The sequence below is a fragment of the Lepidochelys kempii genome, chromosome 3, assembly GCF_965140285.1.
Source record: "Lepidochelys kempii isolate rLepKem1 chromosome 3, rLepKem1.hap1, whole genome shotgun sequence".
Taxonomy (NCBI): Eukaryota; Metazoa; Chordata; order Testudines; family Cheloniidae; genus Lepidochelys; species Lepidochelys kempii.
In genome coordinates, this window is record NC_136382.1 from 115,482,516 (window position 1) to 115,505,094 (window position 22,579).

Below are 22,579 nucleotides of genomic sequence, written 5' to 3' on the forward strand. Positions count from 1 at the left end.
ATGGCATTTGTTTTGAAAAGAAATGAGGATAATCTAATTGGGTTGACCAACATTCCATATCTATTTATCTACCATATTTCTTTTTCCTCCATGTATGTAGACTATGTGACGAGCTCGCTTGAAGGAAAACTAAGTTGAAGAAATTAGTTTTGCATTTAGTTCTAAAAGTGGTGAGGTCATTCTTATTTCTTGCAGGAGTGCATTCCAGAGCATAGACCCAGCTCCCATTAAAGTCCTGCCTTCTGCGTATCTTCTCTCTGTTGGCAACAGTTTCATTGTTCCAACAGAGTGTAATTTTTTTGGGAGGCCATGATCACTGAGGGAAAGATGATTGGTCAGCTAGTTAGGGCCAATCCCATGCAGAACTTTCGGTATGAGCACAGAAACCTTGGACTGGATTTTGTATTCAGAGGAGAGCCAGTGCAGAGAACAGAGCACCTGAATGATTTGTTCATACCAATCTGTATTTCTCACCAGGTAGGATGCTGCGTTTGGTATCAGATGAAGCTTTCTTGGGCTGTTTGGCTGCATTCCGAGATACAAATTGAAATAAATGAGCCTGGAGGTCATGAATGCATGGATCAGTATGACAGATACTGTGTGTGATGAACTGGGAGCACAAGTGGAAGGGGACCTGAAGTGTTTTTAACAGCCCAGTGGCTGCTGTTTGCTTATGCAGTCAATACCCTACCTTCTCAGTCTCTAACTCATTATTTTGTGGAGTGTTTTGGAATAGTTGGAATAAGGAAAAGCACAATATAAACCTAAATTGTAACCTGAGTTTTTAAATTTACAGCAGGAAATAAACAGGCAGGCAATTCAAAATAAAATGGTCATAGCATTTGTAAATCAGTGCATTTTGTCAAAGCGGAACAGAGAGGAATGCTGTGTTCTATCCACAGGTGCTCAGATCAGTGGGGGAATATTATACCTACTCACAACAGGATGAGTTAAAGAAATTTCCAGCCAAGACAATGTATTTTCTGGCTTGTGCTGGCTTAATCTAGTCTTGTGGGTCAAATTTTCACACATTGGCCCCTAAATTGTGGCTGGAAGATACGCATGTTGTGTCAGTAAGTAACTGTGTTCACAGAGGGATAATTTCATGCACAAGTAGCCATTTGCAAATGTAGTTACAAATCCAGTTTGTATGCACAAATACATCTTCATATTTTGTGGGCATAACAGATACTAGTGGTATTTTTAGTCCTTGATGTATTTAACATGGTGGAATAGGGTTACATATTTATAAAGTTTCACTACTTCTCAGGGTAAAGTATTTAAAGATTTTTGCCACTTTCTTGACAAAAACAAAAAAATCACCGGTTTGGTTAGTTTCAAAATAATATCTTTGTTATGTAGTGAACTCAGATATTTTTAACCCACTTATAAGTCTTTATCCTGACAAACTCAATCTCTTTTGAGCCTGTGTCACTCATTCCTGGATTGCAAAGAGAGAATTTCATTCCTCCATTCCTCGCTTTGGCCCTCTGTTCCTTGGCTAGGTGCTGGGATGCTATTTTACATTTGAGATGGTTGAAAAATGTTTCTGGGATCTTCATAATCAGCACCTACCTATTCTCTCTCTTTTTTGTGTGTTAGTTTCACTCTGGTCTCTTTAAATCAGTATTTGTGTTACATCTTGCCTTCTGCTGACTGAGTGGTAACAATGGGGAGATTTCTCTGAAGCACTTTGTGTGCAGCTTTCTCTAATGGTCTTGATGAACTGGGGGAGAAATCCAGAAGACTCACTCAGCATTTTGCTTCTACTGTCTCATTACCCTGTTGTAGACCTATGGTATGTCTTCCATGTGACACTGCACTGTGCTGTCAAAGAGCTAACTTAATTTTCATTAACTTTCCCTTAATTGAATTTTTGCAAGACAGATACAATTACAAATGCAGCACAGGAAGAGAATAAGAGGAATGCATGGCACAGCTATCCAAATAGATTTATTAGTTTCCCCTGCTAGTGTATGGGACATGTAATCTGTCTATAAGTCAAAGAGAGATAAAGATACTTAGGGCAATATTAAAGTTTACCCAAGTGGTCTGAAGCCAGGGGGAAAAAAGCTTTCTGATATGCTATAGAGACATCAGATTACACGAGTGCATCCAAAGGGTGCTGGTTAGCTCCAGTCTCCCAGAAATGTGATCAAAAAAGGAAATAAAAAGTAATTCTAATGCCTTTGTTTGGTCATCATTTCAGGAGAAAGATTCAACATAACATAACTTACCATTCCAACATACCAACTGGTTTCTCATGGGGCAATTACAGGTTAGCATTCCAGTGGTGAGACTGAACAAGGGCAAGCACAGGGGACACAATTCTATGTTTTATTAGTTAAACTTAAGTCATTCAAGAGTAAAAGGAGAAACTCTTATTAAAAGCAGTAAATAGGTAACTCATTTGTGGTACAGTATTTATTTCCCTTTTCTGTATGCCACAACATTGAGAAATGAAGTCTAAGAGTACACACAGGCTCACAAACTGTTTTGTTTTGATAGGGATGCAAAATGGACACAACTTTATAAAACCCAACTAGTCTATTACTACTGCTAAGCTGTATGAGATACTTGGTCTCATAACTTTGTCCATAATTGTATACCTCCTCATGCTCAGAAAGTTACAGAAGCTTGATTCCCAGCCCTCAGATGCCAGTATTATAAATGAAATAACTGTGAAATTGAAGGAAATTCTTGGGTACTGACCTGCAGGTGGGTATGCCAGCCATTTTAAAAGGAAATAACAGTTTCAAATAATTTAAGTGCCTTTTAATTTAAGTACCATGCAGCTTTAGGGATCCCTGAAGAACATTTGATATGCTTCAACCTCATTTTTGAAAATGGTGGTGATTCTATTTTCCTCAGACCGTTAGTGTCAAATAGACCATTTAATTACATCCTTATTCCAAATTCTCTCTACAGATATGACCGCCATGGCTATCTAAAATGTGTTTATTCTATAGGGCTTTCAACATTATTCCCATATAAAGTAGAAAAGAGGCACAAAGCAGAAAGTATTTTATAAGGTATGTACAAGACTGATACTAGGTACCCACACGCTTACCTGTAGGACACCAGTTTCCAGGGATTCATTGACAGACTCAAGGCTTAAAGTGGATAAAATCTTTGATCTTTTGAAGGATTTAATGGCCCCTGATTTGATGCCAACATGGGTCTTCTCTTGGCCTTGAGCCAGACCTAAATACTGTAGAAGAAAATTCAGCTTCATATTTTATCCCTTGAATAAGTTGTGACCAGTAACATTACTGCTTCCAGATGGAAAAGAGATTTACTGTGAAAGTTTTTATAGGATTGTCTTACGGCTAAATATTCTTCCTACTCATCACAGTAGGCAGAAATAATGTTGATAGTTTCTTGTGTCTTTCCTCTTGAGAAATTGCAGTCTTATGCCACTATTTTTTGACATTCAAGTGAGTGGAATTCTTAAATTCCCAAACTTTAAGGGAGGGTAGGAAGAATAAAGAGCTGTCAGCTGGGTACACTTCCAGTATCGTACATGATGAGAGTTTAGTGAGAGACTTAATGCTTGTTTTTATCTTAACGTGCAAGAATGTGGGGTATTCAGTTTTCTTTTTTGTACTATAATTTGATTGTAGGTTTCACAATAATTTGTCATTTGTATCTCCAATTTTTATATTAACTGAATTCAGCAAGAATTAAATATAAATACAAATGAACTCTTTGAAGGAACTGTAGGTTAGAAGTTAGGACAAGGGACAAGAAGTCAGGACTCCGGGTTTCGGTTTCCAGCCAGTGGGACTTTAAGTGCTTTTGAAAATATACCCACAGGGTATGTCTACACTGCAAGTAGACAGCTATGTCTGGCCCATCTCAGCTGCTTCAGGCTCATGGGACTCAGGCTATGGGGCTGTTTAATTGCAGTGAAGACATTCAGGGTCGGACTGGAGCCTGAGCCCTTGGACTTAGTGTGGTCCCAGAATCTGTGCTCCAGCCTGAGCCTGAATGTCTACACTGCAATTAAATAGCCCTGTAGCCTGAGCCCCACAAGCCCAAGTCAGCTGACATGGGCCAGCCTCAGGTGTTTAATTGCAGTGTAGACATACCCTGAGTGACTTGGTCATGGTTGTACAGTGAGTTAGTGGTAGAGGTGGAAATAGAATCCAAAAGTCTTAAGTCCCATGGCACTTGGGAGCTTTTGAAAAATGTACCCCACCCATCATCCACTAGCCCTGATGCACTCCCTTCTCTGTAGGAAGATCTCCAAAGGTGGTTGGCTATAGCTGCACCCACTTCACGCCAGCGCAGGATTCTCCCTCGCTGGGGAATCCTACTTAGTAGCATCTTTAAGCCTCACAATATCTGTATGAGGTGGGTAAGTATTAACAATTCTTTTTTTATAGAGAGGAAGAGTGAGGTACAGAGATGTCACACAGCAGAGCCCATATCCCTTGATTCCCAGTGCCATATTTGTGAGAGTTCCCTAGTCTAAAAGTCCTTTTTAAAATAGTAGCTTTAATGACAATGAATGGATCTAAGTACATGCTAGCTTCCGCATGCCACCTTCCCTTTGCTCTGTGTCCATCTGCAGATTCAATTATAAAACCATCTGCTTTCCAAACTGACTTCCTGACTCTGTCCTGTTTTTCAAAACTGTGGCAGGCTCCTAATCTCCCTTCTCCACTAATCCCAGAAGATACACACACAAAACCAAAGATCTTTAAATACATAATATCAGAGTCACTTCAGCTATATTATTGGAATCCAAAAGCTATTTAATAACTAAAGCAGCAAAGCACTATTATCCAAAAGAAAAAATGTTAAAGGTACAGTATTCTTTAGACTTATACAATGTGCCTTTTAAACATATACAGCCACATTATATCTTGGAGTTTATAAAATGATAACTCAATGAACTGAGTTTTTTAGAAAATGCTCTCTCCTGGGAAAATTGAATCAATAGTTAGGTGACCAGATACTATGTTTTTAAAAAGTAAAAGTGTTTCTGTGACAATGGTTGGGAATAATTTATTAACTTTTGGGTTCCCTCTTTACTATTATGATCAACTTTAGTAACAGTTATTTATTAACACCAATGTAAATACAGTATTGTACATACTCCTGTACATAGCTTCACTGGTTAGATAAATTCTGCGCTTTGAGTTAATTTGTGGTAGCTAGATTCTACTCTGTTGTGACCCTCAACAAATCAGTTTGGCAATGTGTTCATATTGTTGAGTGATTCAACCATTTTGTCTTTAATCATTCATTTATTAATATTTGTTGCTGAGTTATCAGGTTACCCCAGCAGCCCGATGTCCCTTTCTTGTTTTCTTTCCTCCAGACACGGTCATCTCCCTCTCTGGGACCATACGTACACTGGAGGCATCTCCTGTTGCTAGCTGAAAAATGTCATGATCACTGCTGCTACTGCACAGTTATCAATTGGCCAAGTAGTTGAACTAATAACTCAGAACAGGCTGGCACATTGCAATCCATAGTGCAGCAGCAATCTTAGGGCTCCTGATGTATTAGTCTTTATGTAATATTTGAAAATATTAAGCGGACCAAGGATTTGTAAACATCACTGTATTTGTGTGGAGATAAGCTTCTGTCCTGTGGACTTCACGGCCTTTATTATATGTGAAATTGCATTTGGGAGCCACCTTAGGCCTCCTACTTCTTACTTTGAGGAAACTAGTGTTTTGTTTTGTTAAAATATTTCTTTAGTCTGTGAAGGGAGGTTAGCAGGTGCCCATGTTCCTCCACCAAACACTGCCTTCCCCCCTAAATAAAGGAAATACTACTTCTCACAACGTGTGATTAAACTATGGAACTTGTTAGCACAGGAAGTCATTCAGGCCAAGATTTTAAAAGAGATTGGACATTTATATGGATATCAAGAATATCCAGAGTTATAATTAATAACCACAAATTGTGGAAGAAATATTAAACCTCATGCTGTAAGGCTTCAGCCAATTTGCTAAGTATTGAAGACCAGGATGAAACCTATATGTGGGGCTGATTATCACACATCTACCCTCCTGCTGGGGTTCTTAGAGCTCCCTCCCTCTGCAGCCTCTGGATACTGGTCTATTATCTGGCAATAATCCTATTATCTTGTGTTTTAGCTGATCTAAAATTGACAGTTCTTTTTAGCTAACCCGTATTGTTCTAGTTTTCTACCCATATGCAATGCCCTTATGTTACATACATCTAGAAAGCAAGGAAGGGGAGCAAAAAGCATTTACAATTATATCATTGATTGGATCGCTGCCAGTGATTGACTGAATGTTATAATTCATAGTCTGCCTAGTGACCCTGTGTGAACTCAGATGATTATATCTCAGTCTAGTTTCCAGTCAATAGCCATCTTTGTTACCAAAAACACCACCAAAATTGTCACCCTTATTAGCAGTCTTAACAAAGAAGCAGAGGCCTGAGTAGGTGTGGAGATTAGCTACCCTACCACTGGACAGCTATTCTCTTCAGATAAAGGATTGAGATGCATTTGTAGAACAGCGTAGAGAACCTCTCTATATTTGTGAAGTGATATTTTTATTCACTTTTTCTGTAAATATAAAATCTCAGTCTCCAGGACTCTTAGTTCAGTAACTTTTGCAAAAATTGTGCTTGTTTTACATTTAAATAATGTGCAGTGAAAGAGAAGTAGATAGAGTGAGAATAAAGTGTAAAACAAAAACAAAAACCCCACCCCCCCCCCAGTTAAAAATACATATATAAGGTGAGTAATACACAAGAATCCTGATTGTTTGGAATGATGTCTAGCTATGAACATGGATACTCGCTAATACATACAGAGAGTATGTATTTGGAAATGCCGTAGACTTTCTTGGCTGGCTTCTGTGGGAAAATACATAGTAAGTTGATGGCATCACTCTGCTTAAACATGCTGCAAAATTACTTAAACCCTTGAGTAATGTATTATTTGAGAATGTGCCATTATGGGAAGCTTTCATTCACCAAGGTCACAAAAAGGGGAGTAAGGAGAGGCAAGTTGAACTTTAGATGGTTTCTGGCTTGTTGTGTTTCTGTTATGCCTGTGGCTAAGCAGTGAAGTTGTAAACGATTTGTTTGCCAAAACTGAAAGTTTATTAGAAACTTGCTTGTTTTGATTAAGTGGAGCCAGAGGCTGTGACATAAGAATAAATAACAGCTTATGGTTTTATTTACTAGTTTGTTTAGCTTAGCATTGTAGATATTTTATTTTAACCCTATTTTAATTCCCATATTATCAGATTAATTGCAAGCTAATAACATTTTATGATTTATGCTGGATGTACTTTAAGCCATGTCAAGGCTTAAAACATGAAGAGAGTATGCAAAATATGTCATCATCAAAGAGAGGATGGAGAAGTTCCTACTGCATTATTGTTCTGTTACATATGAATGTAACATAAGAATGCCTGTCCTCACAAGATGGAGACTTGGAGCTTGCAGAAGTGGTCATAAATATCAAGAAAACACTAGTTTTCCTCCTTTTAACATTAAACCCTTACATACCAGTGTTGAATGTAACTGTGTTGTCTTATCATTCTTCTGTAGTTTGGATTAAAACACTTGACACCCCTTACAGAGCATCTGTTCATTTTTGACACCATGACAAATACAAAAATTAGGGTTTCCAAATGTTGATTTTACAATACTGTTTAAACAACATTCCTTGGTTATTTACAGGAAAATATAGTCCCCTTATTTTATATAATATGAACAATGGTTTAAAAAGTAATTTATAGTAGAGGTTCAAGCACTGTACTTCATTTCATGGTGCAAGGATTCTGAGAGGGTTTCTTTATTGATGAACTGTGATGTGAAGACTTCATAGGTTGAATCCTGTTTGTTTTCATCATATAATAGAAGGCATGGGGAAGGGGACTTTTCTGACATAATAGATAGCAAATTTTAATGGTATGAACCCAGGACAGGAAGCCTTCTAAATTCTAATCTCGGCCATGAAACTGACTCCTCTTGTCGCCTTTAACAAGTCAGTTAATCCTTCTGTCTCATTTTCCCCCTTGGTAAAATGGGGATTCTATTTACGTGTGCTTCAGGTGTATTGAGGATTAATTATTTCATGTTTATAAAGTACTTTAAAAATAAACAACTGTAGGCTTGGAAGGGTTTGATTTTTATCAGTAAATGTTGATGAACATTGATATCACTGTACACACACAAACCAACACAAAAAATTTCCATCAATAATAATCAGAATTGACAGATACACAAAGTAAGAAAAATCCACTTGAGAACTTATTACAGTTTGATTTAAGGATATTTACTTTTGTATATTTTGAAATCTGCTGTTGACAATTTCTTTTAATGGTTATAAAGCTTAAACTTCTTTTAATCGAATTCTGCCAAGCCTATATATAAATGCCTGGTGTTATTTATTTATGGTTGTAGTATTAAGAATACTGTAAAAAAAAACTGTTTTCCAAAAATTAAATATATCTAATGGCATTTTGTTTTTCCCACAGTAGTCATGGCATGTGTGCATGTGTTCAGAAAATAAGAGTATTTATTTTAGTCTCTCTCTCTTTTTAAAGTAAGTTTTGATATGAATATTGTAGTGATGAGGGAATTCAATCACACTTAGAATTTCTAAAATGTTTTTTCTTTTCTTCTTGAATCCATTTTTTCCATTCAGGAAATATTCAGAGAGTGTGATTCCGTTAATGCGTTAGCTGTCTGCCCTTTGGGCCATTAACTTGATTCCTATCTGGCAGTTCAAACTCCCAGTAAGGCTATGTAGAAACTCTAGATTTCAGCCATATGTTGAAAAGGAAGATTGTCGTTCCTTAATTGGGTAAGGAAGGGGCAGATTTGTGTTGTACTAAGTAGATAAATAGGCACCAGCTACAAGACAGCCTGCAGTTTTTCTGCAATCTTACCACATTTATAAGGTGCAGTGGGGACATTATTAATACTTTGCCAGTGTCAGGATGTAGATTCATCGCAGCTGTTTTAAAAATGGCTGTAAAAGCAAGCTGGTCATCCACTAATAGAAATTGCAAAGGTCTTTTTGTTTGAAAACCTTTAAAATAGTAGTATGAATAATTTTCTACCTTAAACACTACTCATTTTCATAGTTTCATTTTCACCTCCAGGCTCAAGTATCAGAAATCAGACAAGACTCATCATTCAATGTAGCAGGCACATAGATATGCCTACTCAACAGACTGCAGTCATTAAACATCTTGATATCTCACTCTTAATTAGAATGCAGGAACAAAGCCAAAAACATGAGTCAGAGTTTATCCAGAGTTTAAAAAGAAAAAAGCTTTAATTCTGAATCTTATATTCGTGCTCTCTCTTTCTCTTCTATTCCTTCAACTTCTCCGTTACAGGTCTCTCCACTTAGTACCCACAGTGGTGTAAGCATAAGACTCTCCAAAAGAAGGGGATCCATTTTTTTAATACACTATACATCTGTCCTTGGCCCCCTCCTCCTAGGACAACTTTCTCCAAAACTTTCCATATTCTCTATTGTTAACACCACCATTCTCCTTGTCACCCAGGCCCAGTTTTGACTTCTCTCTCCCACCCCCACCCCCCTTGCCCCCTTCATCTAGGCCATGTCCAATTCCTTCTGCTTTTATCCATTATAACTTTTCTAAACAGTGACCTTTCCTCTATTCACTCAACTAAACCTCTTGTCTAGGGCCTCCTCATCTTGTGTCTTTATTTCTGTAACACCCTCACCGGTCTCCTTGATTTAACTCCCAGTCATCCGTCTCCAGCTGCTAAGATCTTCCTCTTTTCTTGTCATGCTGACTATATCACATGCAAGCCCACAAATATCTTCACTGGCCCCCCATTTTCCACTGCAATTTCAAACTTCTTGTCCTCAACTTCAGGACCCTTCATGACTTTGCCCACACACACTCTCAACATATTTGTCCTTGTTGCTTTCTCCTTTCCACCAGTTGCCAGTCTCTAGCATTGCTTCCTTCGTTGTCCCACAACCAGTTGTCCTTTACTCATGGAACTACCCCCTCCTCTCCTTCTGGTCCCACTTTTGCCATGGGTTCTACAGGAAGTCAGCCAACTAATATCTGATCTTTTTGTTAAAATGATAATAAAATATTGTACCTGATTTGGAACCATTAAGTCCTCTTTCTCCCCTATTTTGTCACAGTCACTTGTGCCTTGTTTTTAATTAGATTCTAAGTGCTTCATGACAGGGACCATGCCTTCATGCAGCACTCAGCATAATAGAACCCCATCCCGAGTAGGGCCTTTCAGTGCTATTACAATATAAATAATGTGTCTGACTACTTTGAAAAAAATAATATAGATTTTAAAACGCTCATTTTATTTTTAGGGAGAGCAGAAAGAAAACACCGAGAGCATATGGTATCAGGGATGATATCCCATGGAAACAAAACACTGAAAAAGTTACTATGCAAAGTTGACATTCAGCAGAGCTATAGTTTGTTTCTGTATTTCTACCTACTTGTCAATGGGAATTGCTGTACGATCTGGACTGGTATAAGGGATATGGCAGAACTTGACATTCAACAGAGTTATCAGTTCTGTGATATACTTAGGAGAATACCCATTAGGGAATCCAGTTCACTGAGTCTGAGAAGTCAACAGTTTACTGTTCATATGTCCAGACAAATTGGTTCCTTTCTGGATTGTCTCAGTTAAAAATGAGTTGATGTAAAGCTTACAAGTCATGGAAAAAATGGAGGAAATTAGTCTTTAGAAAAGGCACTTAGCTTGGGGCATGATACGTAGCACAGACACAGAATGCAATGTGCTACCACACTGGATGGCGAAGAGTATTATACCTTTATTACTGATCCAGGACTAAAAATAAAATAAAGTTGAAATATGTTGTAGCTATGGAAAAGTTTCAGTTTTTTAGTGGGGGTGAGAAGACAGTATTTCCACTTCTTTAGATATGGGATCCATTGTTTATTTGATAAGAAAACTGATTTTTTTCCCAACAAAGGAAATGTGGTAGATTTAGTCTGTCCGGGACTTCAATAAAGCATTTGGCATGGTACCACATAGGAAATTAAGCTGCAGAAGATGCAGATTAGGACGAGAATTGTAAAGTGGGTAAGGAAGTGGCTAAGAAAGAGTTGACAACGGCTTATGATGAAAGGAGAACTTTATGCTGGAAGGAGATTACTGTTGGAGTTCCTCGGTGATCACTGTGGGTACTGATCTTATTTAATATTTTCATCAATAGCCTTGGCATGAAAAGTAGGAGTGTGGTAATGAAATTTGCTGGTGACGCAAGTTGGAAGGCATCATCAATACAGAGGATCATAGGAATATTACCCAGGAAGAATGGGATGACCATGGGGACTGGAATAATAGAAGTGGGATGAAATTTAATAGTAGAAAGCAAACAGTCATGCACTTAGGGACTAATAACAAAAAAAATTCTACTATAAAGTAGAAGGCTCATCAGTTGGAGATGACAGAAGAGAAGAAAGACCTGGGTGTATTTGTTTGTTGATCACAGGATGAGTATGAGCCAGCAGCGTGGTATGGTACATTGGCACCAAAAAGGGCAAATGCAATTCTAGGATGTATCAGGTGACACATCTCCAGTTGAGAGAAAGAAGTATGAATGCCATTTTACATGACACTGGTAAGAGACTTCATATGGAATACTGTGTACAATTCAGGTCACCGATGTTCAAGAAAAGTGAATTCGGACTGGAACAGGTGCAAAGAAGAGCTATTAGGATGATCAGGGGAATGACAGGCCTGTCTAATGAGAAGAGACTGGAAGAGTTTGACTTGTTTAGTCTAGCAGAATGAAGGCTGAGGGAGAAAATTATTCCCTTCTATAAATACACTGAATGGTAGTATATGTCAGGGTTGTCTGCACTAGCAGAGAACCGGACTCTAAGACCAAGCAGTTCCCTTCAGTCCTGTGTTTCTGATCAGTGATGCAATAACCCACAGTTTGGATGGGCGACAAAGATGAGGCAAACAAAACTGTTGTTTTTCAATAAGCAATCTCCCTGTCCACATTTAAAATCAGTGGCTGTTTGTATGAGTGTGTATTTTCCATTAATTTCACTTATAGAGTCACAAGGGTCTTATTTCAGTTCCTTTACTATTTTAAGAGGAAAGGAAGAGGAAAAACACCTCTAAACTGTTAGTCTAGGCAACTGGTGACTTAAATTGTTACCATCTGGTGGCTGTTCATGGCTTATGTAAAATAAATTGGTGGTGTCAATGCAGTTCCTAATGGATAGGTGTTCACATCACTAAACCACATGGATGTGGAGACTTAACTAGTCTCTGATGTCTAGAGCTGATCCCCTGGTCAAGGCTGAGGCACACTGATGTTGCAGTGGTGGTGAAGTTTGTGCTGTTGCTGTCTGCAGTGCACCTGTTCTTAAAAAAACATTTCAGTCTCTGGAGCTTTCAATTAGGCACCATTCATAAGAACTAAATAATGACAAAGACAGAGAAATTGAGCTGTTCTGTGAAATCTGCATCCTGAATTTTATTATTCCATTGTCCTGAAAGCTTAGTAATGTCTGCTGAAATGAGATTAACATGATGAACACAACTCTATCTCCCCCTCCTCATGAAGACCTCTCACTTCAGATATTTTCCAAAAGACTACAACCCTTTTGGTAATTAATAGATGGCCATTAGCTCTTTTTAAGTACTTTTAGAAGTTAAAGTATGAGACCATGTAATCAACCCGTTGTCAGGATTAAAAATGAAACACGACTGTGTTTAAAAAAAAAAATAGCAAGCTGGTCCTCTGCCATATTCCCTCTCTCGGTAACCTAGAAGTTGACATTGTACAGAACTAGTTCATTTTTTTATAGTATACCCTCAGAATTCTGAAACCTGTGCATCAGTTCAGAGACTGGTGGATCTAGTTAACTATGCCTGAGGGAGTCACTTTATCAACAGTTACATATTTTTCTACTCAGTAAAATTTTGCATTATTCTTGGGTTTTTCAATGCTGAAATTTGATGTCCGTTAGGGGCAGGTGAACCTGGCCATTTTCCCAAGGCATCAGTAATTGGAAGGAGTGAAATTTACTGAGTACTGAGCACACATTGCGTCTGCTTTATGCAAGTACCTGCTACCATTTTCCTTCATCTACTAAGATTTATAGAGGCTTCACATTTTCAGCAGAGGTGTCAATCTGTCAGCAGCAATCAGCTGAGATTCCATGTGAAAATAAGAGGCTTTTAACCAAAATGCCATAGTAGGGCAGCAGAATGCCGACTTGGACTTTCCTCCATGATACCTGATTTATAGATAGGTGTGGGAAAATAGTGGGTGTCAAATATACAGGTTTCGATAAATGCAGAGAAAATTAGTTTGGAGATGCTACACTAGCAGGGCTCAGGGTATAGTCCCGCCCCAGAACACTTCTTCTATGGAACCTGGATACCAGCAGGGAAGAGGGGAGTTGCACTGAACTGGAAGGGACCTCGAGAGGTCATCTAATCCAGTCCCCTACACTCATGGCAGGACTAAGTATTATCTGACCATCCCTGACAAGTGTTTGTCCAGCCTGTTCTTAAAAATACCCAATGATGGAGATTCCACAACCTCCCTAGGCAATTTGTTCCAGTTCTTAACCACCCTAACAGGAAGTTTTTCCCAATGTCCAACCTAAATCGCCCTTGCTGCAATTTAAGCCCATTGCTTTTTGTCCTATCCTCAGAGGTTAAGAACATTTTTTCTCCTTCCTCCTTGTAACAACCTTTTATGTACTAGAAAACTGTTATCCAATTCTCTCTTGTCAGCCTCTGGATTCCTGTGATGTCAATGAACCTGTAACTTGACGTTTGGTCCTCGTCATCAGATGATTCAGATAATTGAGGGACAATACCCCAAGGCCACCAAGCATCAGTGATACCCATGCTCCCTGAAGCCGTGTGGGATAGGACCCTCTTTCCTGCCACCTCTGATGGACTAGTTCTTCCTGAGAGAATTTATCTGCATTTTCTGATCAACCTGTCAGGAATGGAAACAGCCCATGGAGGCTCTGCTCTTAGAAGTGAAGTTGAGGGAAGAGGATGATCATTCACGGGAGGTGTAGATGCTCTCTACCCAGAGTTGCTGTGTGGAGACAGGGTAGTTGAATGGTGAGGGAGGATGTGGAGGTTGGGTAATGGAGTATGTTGTTCTGAAAGGGGATTTTAGTGGGTTGTGATGGAGAAATTTTGTGAAACACTTCAGAGCAAGTCACCTCATATGTGTAACCCTAGTTTTCTCATCCTCGTATTTCTCTGCCTACTGTTTGTAGCTCTCACTTGTTGCATTATGTTTGTCCTTAACTGTTAGCTCTTCAGGACAGGCGACATTTCTGTATTATCTGTAAAGCATCCAAGAATATTGTGGCTGCTGTGGATAAATAATAATATTAGGACAAGTGACTTTGAGAATTGTGTGTCCCCAAAGTAGACATGCAAATTTGGAAGCTGCATCTGAACACTTGACCCACGCAATCGTGGAGTAGGTGATTATTTTTCCAGTAAAGCCTAAAAGGTTGGTATTGTATTGTGATTAGGGGGAGAATTTTCCCCAGCTTCAGATGTACTTTTGTATCTTCAAAGATGAAAATGCAAGAGTTATTCAACTTAGAGAAATTGCTGCCTTGTATGTGATGCATAAATATATTTTACTTATTGAGGGAGATTCGCCCAACTCACCTCTGAGTTCTATCCATACACTTCGCTTAGTTATTTATTTATTTTTCTTGAAATAACTAAAGAGATGCCCATCCAAGCCTTCAGGTTCCCTAATATGCTCACTGACAATAACATTTAAATCTCAACTGTGTTAAAATTCAACAGGAACTCAGCCAGCCATATACCTACAAAAACTTCTTTCTGCCCTTCCATCATCTTCTAGCCTGAGCCTTCTCCAAAAGCCTGGTGAAGATGTCTTTTGCGGTGTTCCCAAAAGGTCACCAAAATCTGGACTAATTTGGACCAAAGGGGAAGCAAATTCCAGAGTCCTAAAGCCCTGCTAGTCATCCCCTCTTTTTTATAAGGGCAATCCAGCTCAAGCAACCTACTGACTGGAACTGTGACAATACGACATTGAGAGAAACGGGTGATCACTCAAGTAGGCTGGTCCCAGGCCATTTAGGGCTTTCTGAAATGTAACCAATATCTTAAACTCCAGATGGATGGCGAAAGCAGATGAAGAATGTGTGTCTCTTTTATTGCCAGCGATTATCAATCCTTCCTCGAGGCAGAGCAACTCCAGCACACCTCAAACGTGGGGGCCCATCCCCCTTGCTTAAGAAGCTGTCAGAGAAAAAAATCAATGGAAAAACTGATACCAGGCGGTAGTGAGCACCTAAAATCAGGCAACATGCCAGTGAAGCAGAGCTCTTCTTTGCAGACAATAGTGTGAGATTAAAGTTGTGGGTCTTCTTTCTAAGCATTATTTTGTTCTTTGGGGAGGAATTAACATTTTAAGTGTCTTGTTCTGAGGCTTATGAGTGCAACAAGCCTCTTTTACATTAAGCTTTCCCCAAAAAAGAAATGTGAACTTCATTTTATTGTCTGAATATTACCAGGTTTGGACAAATCTTCATAAAACCTTATAAATAAACTTTTATTTTAAGCACTGACCAAAAATTGTTGCTGAGCAACTTTCATAAACTATGTATTTGTTTTGAGGCACTGAAACATATGCTGAAATTATATTTTTAAAATATTTAGTTAGTACAATAGCTTTTTTGAGAAATAATATCATTTCTAAGTCTACATTTATTAGGGTTTTTTTAAACCCTTGGTTCTGTTCCAAGAAAGATCCAACTTGCCTGCATTATGCGTGTGTTTTTCCAATCTGAGGGGGGTTTTTTTGTTTTTTTTTTTTTAAGAGGCAGGTTGAAGGTCACTTAAGAGAACTAATTCTGTCTTGGGGATAACTCTACACCATTCCCTTAGCAGGTATATATTTCCTCTATTGCTTCAAGCCAGCCATATCAGCTGTATTTCTTTTAATTAAATATTGCTTTTCTTCTTTTAATTACTTGCATTCTGCTTTCACTTTTATGCTATTTTACTTTCTTATTGGAAAAGTGAGCTATTATTGAAGTTTTCTAGGGCCTCAATTCTGTAAATTGACCTGCGTTGATGTACAAGTCTGATGGATGTCAATGAGATTACTCCCATGCTTAAGGTTAAAAATTTGTGTAAGTGTTTGCAGTATCAAGGACCTACACGATTGCTTCTGGTCAATGAGGTCTCTTTATCTTCACAGACATTAAGATTGTGAGTAATTCAAGCTAAGAAAATTGTTGGCCAGATCCTCAGCAGGTGTAAATAACCATAGATCCTTTACATCAGTTTAGGACAGTGGTCTCCAGTGGTCTAGGAGGCACGGAGGAACATTCAGGGGCATGCAGCAGGGCTTGGGCTAGCCCCCATGGGAGGCAGGGAGGTAGCACCACCCAGCCGCACTCTGACCCCAGCTCAGTTCCGGCCCCAGCCGCAGCTCTGCTCTACCCTCTGCGCCACCTGCAGCCCAGCTCTGCCCTCATTTCCTCTCCACCCCCAGGCCAGCTCTGCCTCTAGCCTCTAGCCCAGCTCCTCCCCCATCCCAAGTTTAGCCTCCAGCTCTGCTTGCAGCCCAAGCTCCTCTGATGAGCCAACTATGCAGTAATGGAGGAGGGTAGGGGGCATGGACAGATTCCATAGGGTGGGGGGGGCATGACAGGAAAAGTTTGAGTACCACTGGTTTAGGAGCTGCCCGTGTCTTTATGTGTAATAATATAACCACGTTAAACATAATGCATGCACGCAGTGATCTTCATAAATTGGGTTTTTCTCTTGTATTGATTTTAGTTGAGAGGGTAGAGAATATACAATCCTCCCTTTTAGGATTTTATTGATAAACTATCCCAAGTTATAAGTCTACTGTGTTCCCTTGAGAAACATCATCTGCTCTCTGTACAATTTCAAAGTTTCAAAGGGTTCAGAATTGTCTTACATTGTTTAATTAGCAAAAGGACACAATTAGATAATGTGAATAACTCAGATTCCACAGTGGGAGCAACATAACTCCATAAACCGCAACAAGGAGAAATTTCCTGACTGAGTTCTTCAAAGATTTTTCATATCCTGTATTCTTTTAGTTTCTACTCTTTGTCTGAGATTCATAATCTTCTGGTTTTTTCCTCTAATTTACAGATCTTAGCAGGTTTGTAAAGCAGACAGATGTTGAACTGTATCTGAAAGACACTAAACATGAATTGCTTGTTGTCAAACCATCTGTTTTTAAAATCATACCATTGTGCTAATATGGTATGGCATTGTCGTGTCCTCTAAGGATTTTTAATATTATTTGTTTATATATTGGAAATAAGAGACAGATTATGTCCAGCACTGATAGGCAGCTGTGTAATAAAAAAAGGAAGCTAAGCAAAATAGTTCCTGTTGGGAAACCTTGACAAATCTGGTTAACAGAACCTCAGAGCCTGATTGTGCGACAGTTACTCACGTTGGGGTGAAATTCAATGCTGTGCCTAGGCCTTATGTATCACCTAAAGCTTCAGATTAGCTTTTAGGTGAGACTTAAATGGTGCGCAGGCCTTCTGTCTGGCCCTTTGCACTGGGGTCAAGCTGGTAAGGGGGTAAGTGGTGAACATTTACTCACCCACATAGTCACATTAACTCCAATACATTTCTCTGTGATTTCAGAAGATTAGTTTGCCTGTAGGTGAGTACCTATGTCTTTTATTTGTCAAAGAGTGCCTACCTCTTGTAGCAATAAGCACTTTAGAAATGCCTAAAATGCAGGTAGATTGAGATTTTAATTTGTATTACTTAGCACATAGTATAGCACATGTTGACAGCAATGCTGGGCAAAAGTGAAGTACCAGTAATATGGAGGAAAACAGAATCAGAAATGGCTCATCCTTTTTTTCTATATTGTCATTGACTGTCTTTGAGCTTCACAGCCAAGTCCTGTATATACAATAGATATTTAGATCAATTCTGTTGATTGAATAATATGTACCGAAGGAAGTCGGTAAATAAGCTCCTCTTATGGAATAAGTCCTTTTTAAAAACTGACAAAAAACCTCCAGCCAGTTCTTGGCAAGGAACTAGTGTATCCTCTATAGAGATCTGTATGTAAACAATAATTTAATGTGTTGATTAAATTTTATGAGACATTATTGCAAGAATAAAATCTGTTACACAAATAACAAATTATCTGTAGTGGACATATCCAACAAACACACGTACTTAACTAGTCTGAAAAATTAAATAGCTTAAAATGTTATTTTTGCTAGCGGTCAGTGGGATTCAATTCTAGAAGTGTCACAATTAATTGTCCAAAGTTTCTCTCTGAGACCTCTCATGAAGAAAGGAACAGAGGCCATGGAGCATGAGTTAATCCAACTCTTCTAGGGATTATAGACATCTCAGCAATACCTCGCAGTTAATGATATCAAAGGCTGCTGTCACATCCATAATGATCAGCAAAAGACACTCTGGGACTCAATGGTAAAACTCCCCTTGATTTCAGTGATAGCAGAGTTAGGCTAATGCTGAGGGCTTTGAAAATCCTACCTTTTATCTTCTGTGATCACTAAGAATTAATCATTAAACTCAACCAGAGCATTTTTTGTCCAATACGAAGGCCTAAAATATGGTTGACTGGGATTGAGGAGACTGGAGATTTGCAGAAACTACCAGAGTGCTACTACCCCAACTTTCTAAATGAACTTTCACCACCCTTCCCCAAAAAGGAAAATTACATGTAGCTCAATATTAGCAACATTTCTGAGAACAGCCTTAATGAAGCTTCCTTCAGAATAATTGACACCCTGCTCTTGTAAGGAATCATAAATATCCTTCTACCTTTTTGTCTAGGTATGTGTATGAAACTCCAACATCATAAATACGTAAGACAGATAGTGGTTGTATTAGACCTTTTTCAACTAAAATCATGCTTTCCTTTTGCCAGTGTTGGTCTCTGAGAAGTATAATTATTAACATAATCCCCACAATAACTTATATTTAAAGCATATTGCTTTTTCCTCCGAATCTTACTGTTTATGTAGTACTGTAACTACATGCACATAATAGTGTAGCCATCAACACAAGTGTTGCACCTATCACAAAATGTTTCAAAAGGATTATTTGCTGTAGTGCAGAGTAACAAGAAAGGTTTCAGGGGTTTGTAGAGAATTGCAAATATCTTATTGGAAATGCAGTGGTCCAAGTGAGTTCCTACAAATTTGCCCCAATTTCCGTGTTGCATTTCTTAGCAGATGTTTAAAAGCTGTGTGAATTCTTGGTAGATGAAATTTCCTGGATGGAGAAAACATTCAGATATACTGAATGAAAAGTTTAAACTGGAAGTCCACACCACCCGTGGTTACTGAAGTTCCACTGCAGTTTTGGCAAGAGAAGATACGATAAGCGTAGTCTTGCTCAGATTCCAGTTTTGGTAGTTTTATTCTGCCTACCTAAATTCCACCTGTAATTTCATTTGGATAACATTCTTATTCATGGCTACTTACCCCAACCTGTTTTTGTAGCCTTGCTGTGTAGTGTTACTTAGCAGACACATTACATTTTAGAGGTGACTGAATATCAGGGGTGGGTGAAGTGATCCCTGTCTAGTATATATGATGTGTAAACTATGAGACACATTGGGATCTGGTGTGCATGAAAGGCACTGTAGGAGTGTGAAGTTCTTATTTGCTGTTTCAGTGCATTTTTCCTGCTGAAGATTGGCTAATTACCAAAGTGACTTGTTTTCACAGGAGAATTTGCTCTTTCAAAGCCCATTATCTGCTTCTATTTTTTACTTTTAAAATACTAGTGTCAATTTAGTGCTTATTTAAGATGAAAACGCCTTGGAGACTTAAGTCTTTTATTTATCCACTGAGCAGGTACAGCATGTGTAGCAACCAGTGGTAGATTAACAAGACCCTCTGTACATGAGGTTTCAGGCTCCTGAGTTACCTGCTGGGTTTGGGATCAGCCTATAAACTCTCAAACATTAATCCCGCGCTGTACTCTTTTGGGAGAAAGTAGAAGGCAGGAGAGGGGAGGGAGCTTTGCTTCTGAATATGCAGCCATGCAGAAAGTATTTGTGCATCCAACTGGCAACAACAGCAGAGAATCTACTGTTTCACTATTGCTATTCAGAACTGTGGGCAATGGTGAAACTGACAAGGCATATCAGTTTTACTCTGTGATCCACTGAGGCAAAAGATGTTTTCTGTACTGTGATTTAGATAAAATATACTTTTTTATGCCTCAGGGATTTTAATACAGTTGATATCACTTCCTTGTGTTGACTTCATTCCTCAGTGTCAGAAGAGTTACAGCTCCTCCATTAATATTAAAGTGTTTGGAATTCACACTTCAGAAAACTCAAATGTTTGTCATCCATTAATGAAAGTTATGTTGGGTGTCACTCTGCAAGGAATTAGAAGCACACACACTGATCCTCAACTGGTGTAAATCAGCATCACTCCATTGACTTTAGTGGCCTCTGAGTGATTTATACGAGCAGAGAATCTGGCCCACTGTATTAACTAATTAAAGAAATGTTTGACTTTAATTTAGAATCGGTGATTTTAAGAATGTTATTTCTGTTAGGATGTGGTGCTTATATAGAGTGAGTGAAGACTGTCCATGCGTTTGGGTGTACATATCTGTAGATCTACTTTACAAATTATAGGGAACTTGGGAGCTCACTTTCGCTGGGTTATAGCAAGGCCATCTCCAATACAGCCAGAAACCAAAGTCTCAGAGGAGGTGTTATGCATGTAATGTTGTAAATTTTATTAAGGCAGTTTCATATCAAGGTAAGTCCTTAAATTTGAGAAGTCACAAATAGAAGAAACCTGCTATCCCAATTAGTGCACCCTCTGCAATTGCATCCCTGCAGGATACGATCCCCAGAGAAAAGACCATATTAAATTAATCCCAGATTTTAGCCCGGGGTATGTCTGCACTGCAGGCTGAGGTGTGATTGCAGCCTGGGTAGACATACCCCTTCTAGCATGGCTTAACATAGCAGTGTTAATGTGGCAGCTAGGGCTGTACCAGCGCCCCACAGATTCTAGATACATGCTTGCATTGCTAGCCCGCACAGAAGCCGGTCCTGCTATGTCTACACTGTTCTTTTTAGCTGTACTGGCACAGGTAAAGCTAGCGTCAGGACATCTGCCAGCGCTGCAGTCAGACCTGAGACTGCAGTGTCGACGTTCCCCAAGCAGCCAAGGCAACACAATACGTATGTAATTACCCAGTGCTGCGTTTCGAGTAAGAACCTCTCTTTAATGCAAACTAGCGGAGTTTCATACCCCTGTAATGTCATAAAAGACCACAAACGACTACATTGGAACTACTTTTTTTTTTTATTATTAGGAAATGTTATGAGTCTGAATTTTCTTTTCCCGTCAGCAGTTGGTCTAGAAAAAGACAGAACACATCACTAATCCATGTTAACTGAACTCCATTCTCCAGGAGATTAACGCAAGGAGGGAAAGTAGAGTTACTTCATATAATATACATGGGCATTTAAGTTTCTGTGAGGACATCTTAAGTGATATTGTTATTTCGTTTCCACTATTGTAATAGCAACACTAAACTCAATTTCAGAGCAAAGGTGCAGTGCAAAGCACTGAGTAATACTAACTAGATCATTGTACATGCATTAAAACCGGTTGACTTTTACAGAGAAATAGAAACAACTCTAGTCAGAGAGGGGCCATTAAATTTGGCTCTCCGGGGCTAAAATAGCAGGCGTATGTTTTCCTTTTCTGAGACCCATCAGCCCGGTGCTGCTCTCACTGTGGCCAGAGAAAATGTCAGTTCCTTAGCAGATACATAAAAGTATTTTAAGGAGAGACCCTCAGGGCCAGATTGAACATTGGCTTTAGTGGAACTATGCTGATTTATCCTAGCTGAGATCCTGGTCCTCAAAAGTCTATAGATCTTCTTTTTTTGTTTTTAATAAAATTTTGATGCCAATAGGCTCAACACTTGAGCACATGCTTAACTTTAAGCACATATAGGCTCTGTCTCCACTACAAGCCAAGTGTGTGATTCCCAGCTACCACAGATATACTCGTGCTAGCTCTGGTCTGAGCTAGCACACTAAAAATAACAGGGTAGCACAGCCAGCAGCATGTTCTAGCCACACTGAGCATGTACCCTCAGGGTGTGGGCGGGTTTGTACTCAGGGCAGATAGCCTGGGCTACCTTGGCTACACTGCAGTTTTTAGTGCGCTAGCTTAGAGTGAGTATGTCTGCACAAGCTGGGAATCACACCCCAAGCTTGTAGCATAGATGTAGCCTTAGTTAGATTGTAAGCTCCTTGGGGCAAGGGCCATTCCTTTGTTGCATGTTTGTCCAGAGCCTTGGTCCATAACAGGGATTAAAATTCTCAAAAGTGTTTAAGTGATTTAGGAGCTTAAGTCCTATTTTCAAAAGCGATTGAGGAGCATAATGAGACGTAGGCAATTAGGAACCCTACCTCTCATGTGGGGCTCCTAAGTCACTTAGTGATTTTTGAAAGGTGCTACTGCAATACAGATAATAAATAGTAGTAGCATAAGTAATCCAGTTGAAGCTA

General features: G+C 39.1%; 1 protein-coding gene across 6 annotated transcripts in view; it reads left to right on the forward strand.

Annotated features, from left to right (window-relative positions):
* Positions 1–22,579, forward strand: part of MTHFD1L (methylenetetrahydrofolate dehydrogenase (NADP+ dependent) 1 like) — a 247,896-nt gene that overhangs the window by 217,009 nt on the left and 8,308 nt on the right. The window lies entirely within an intron of this gene.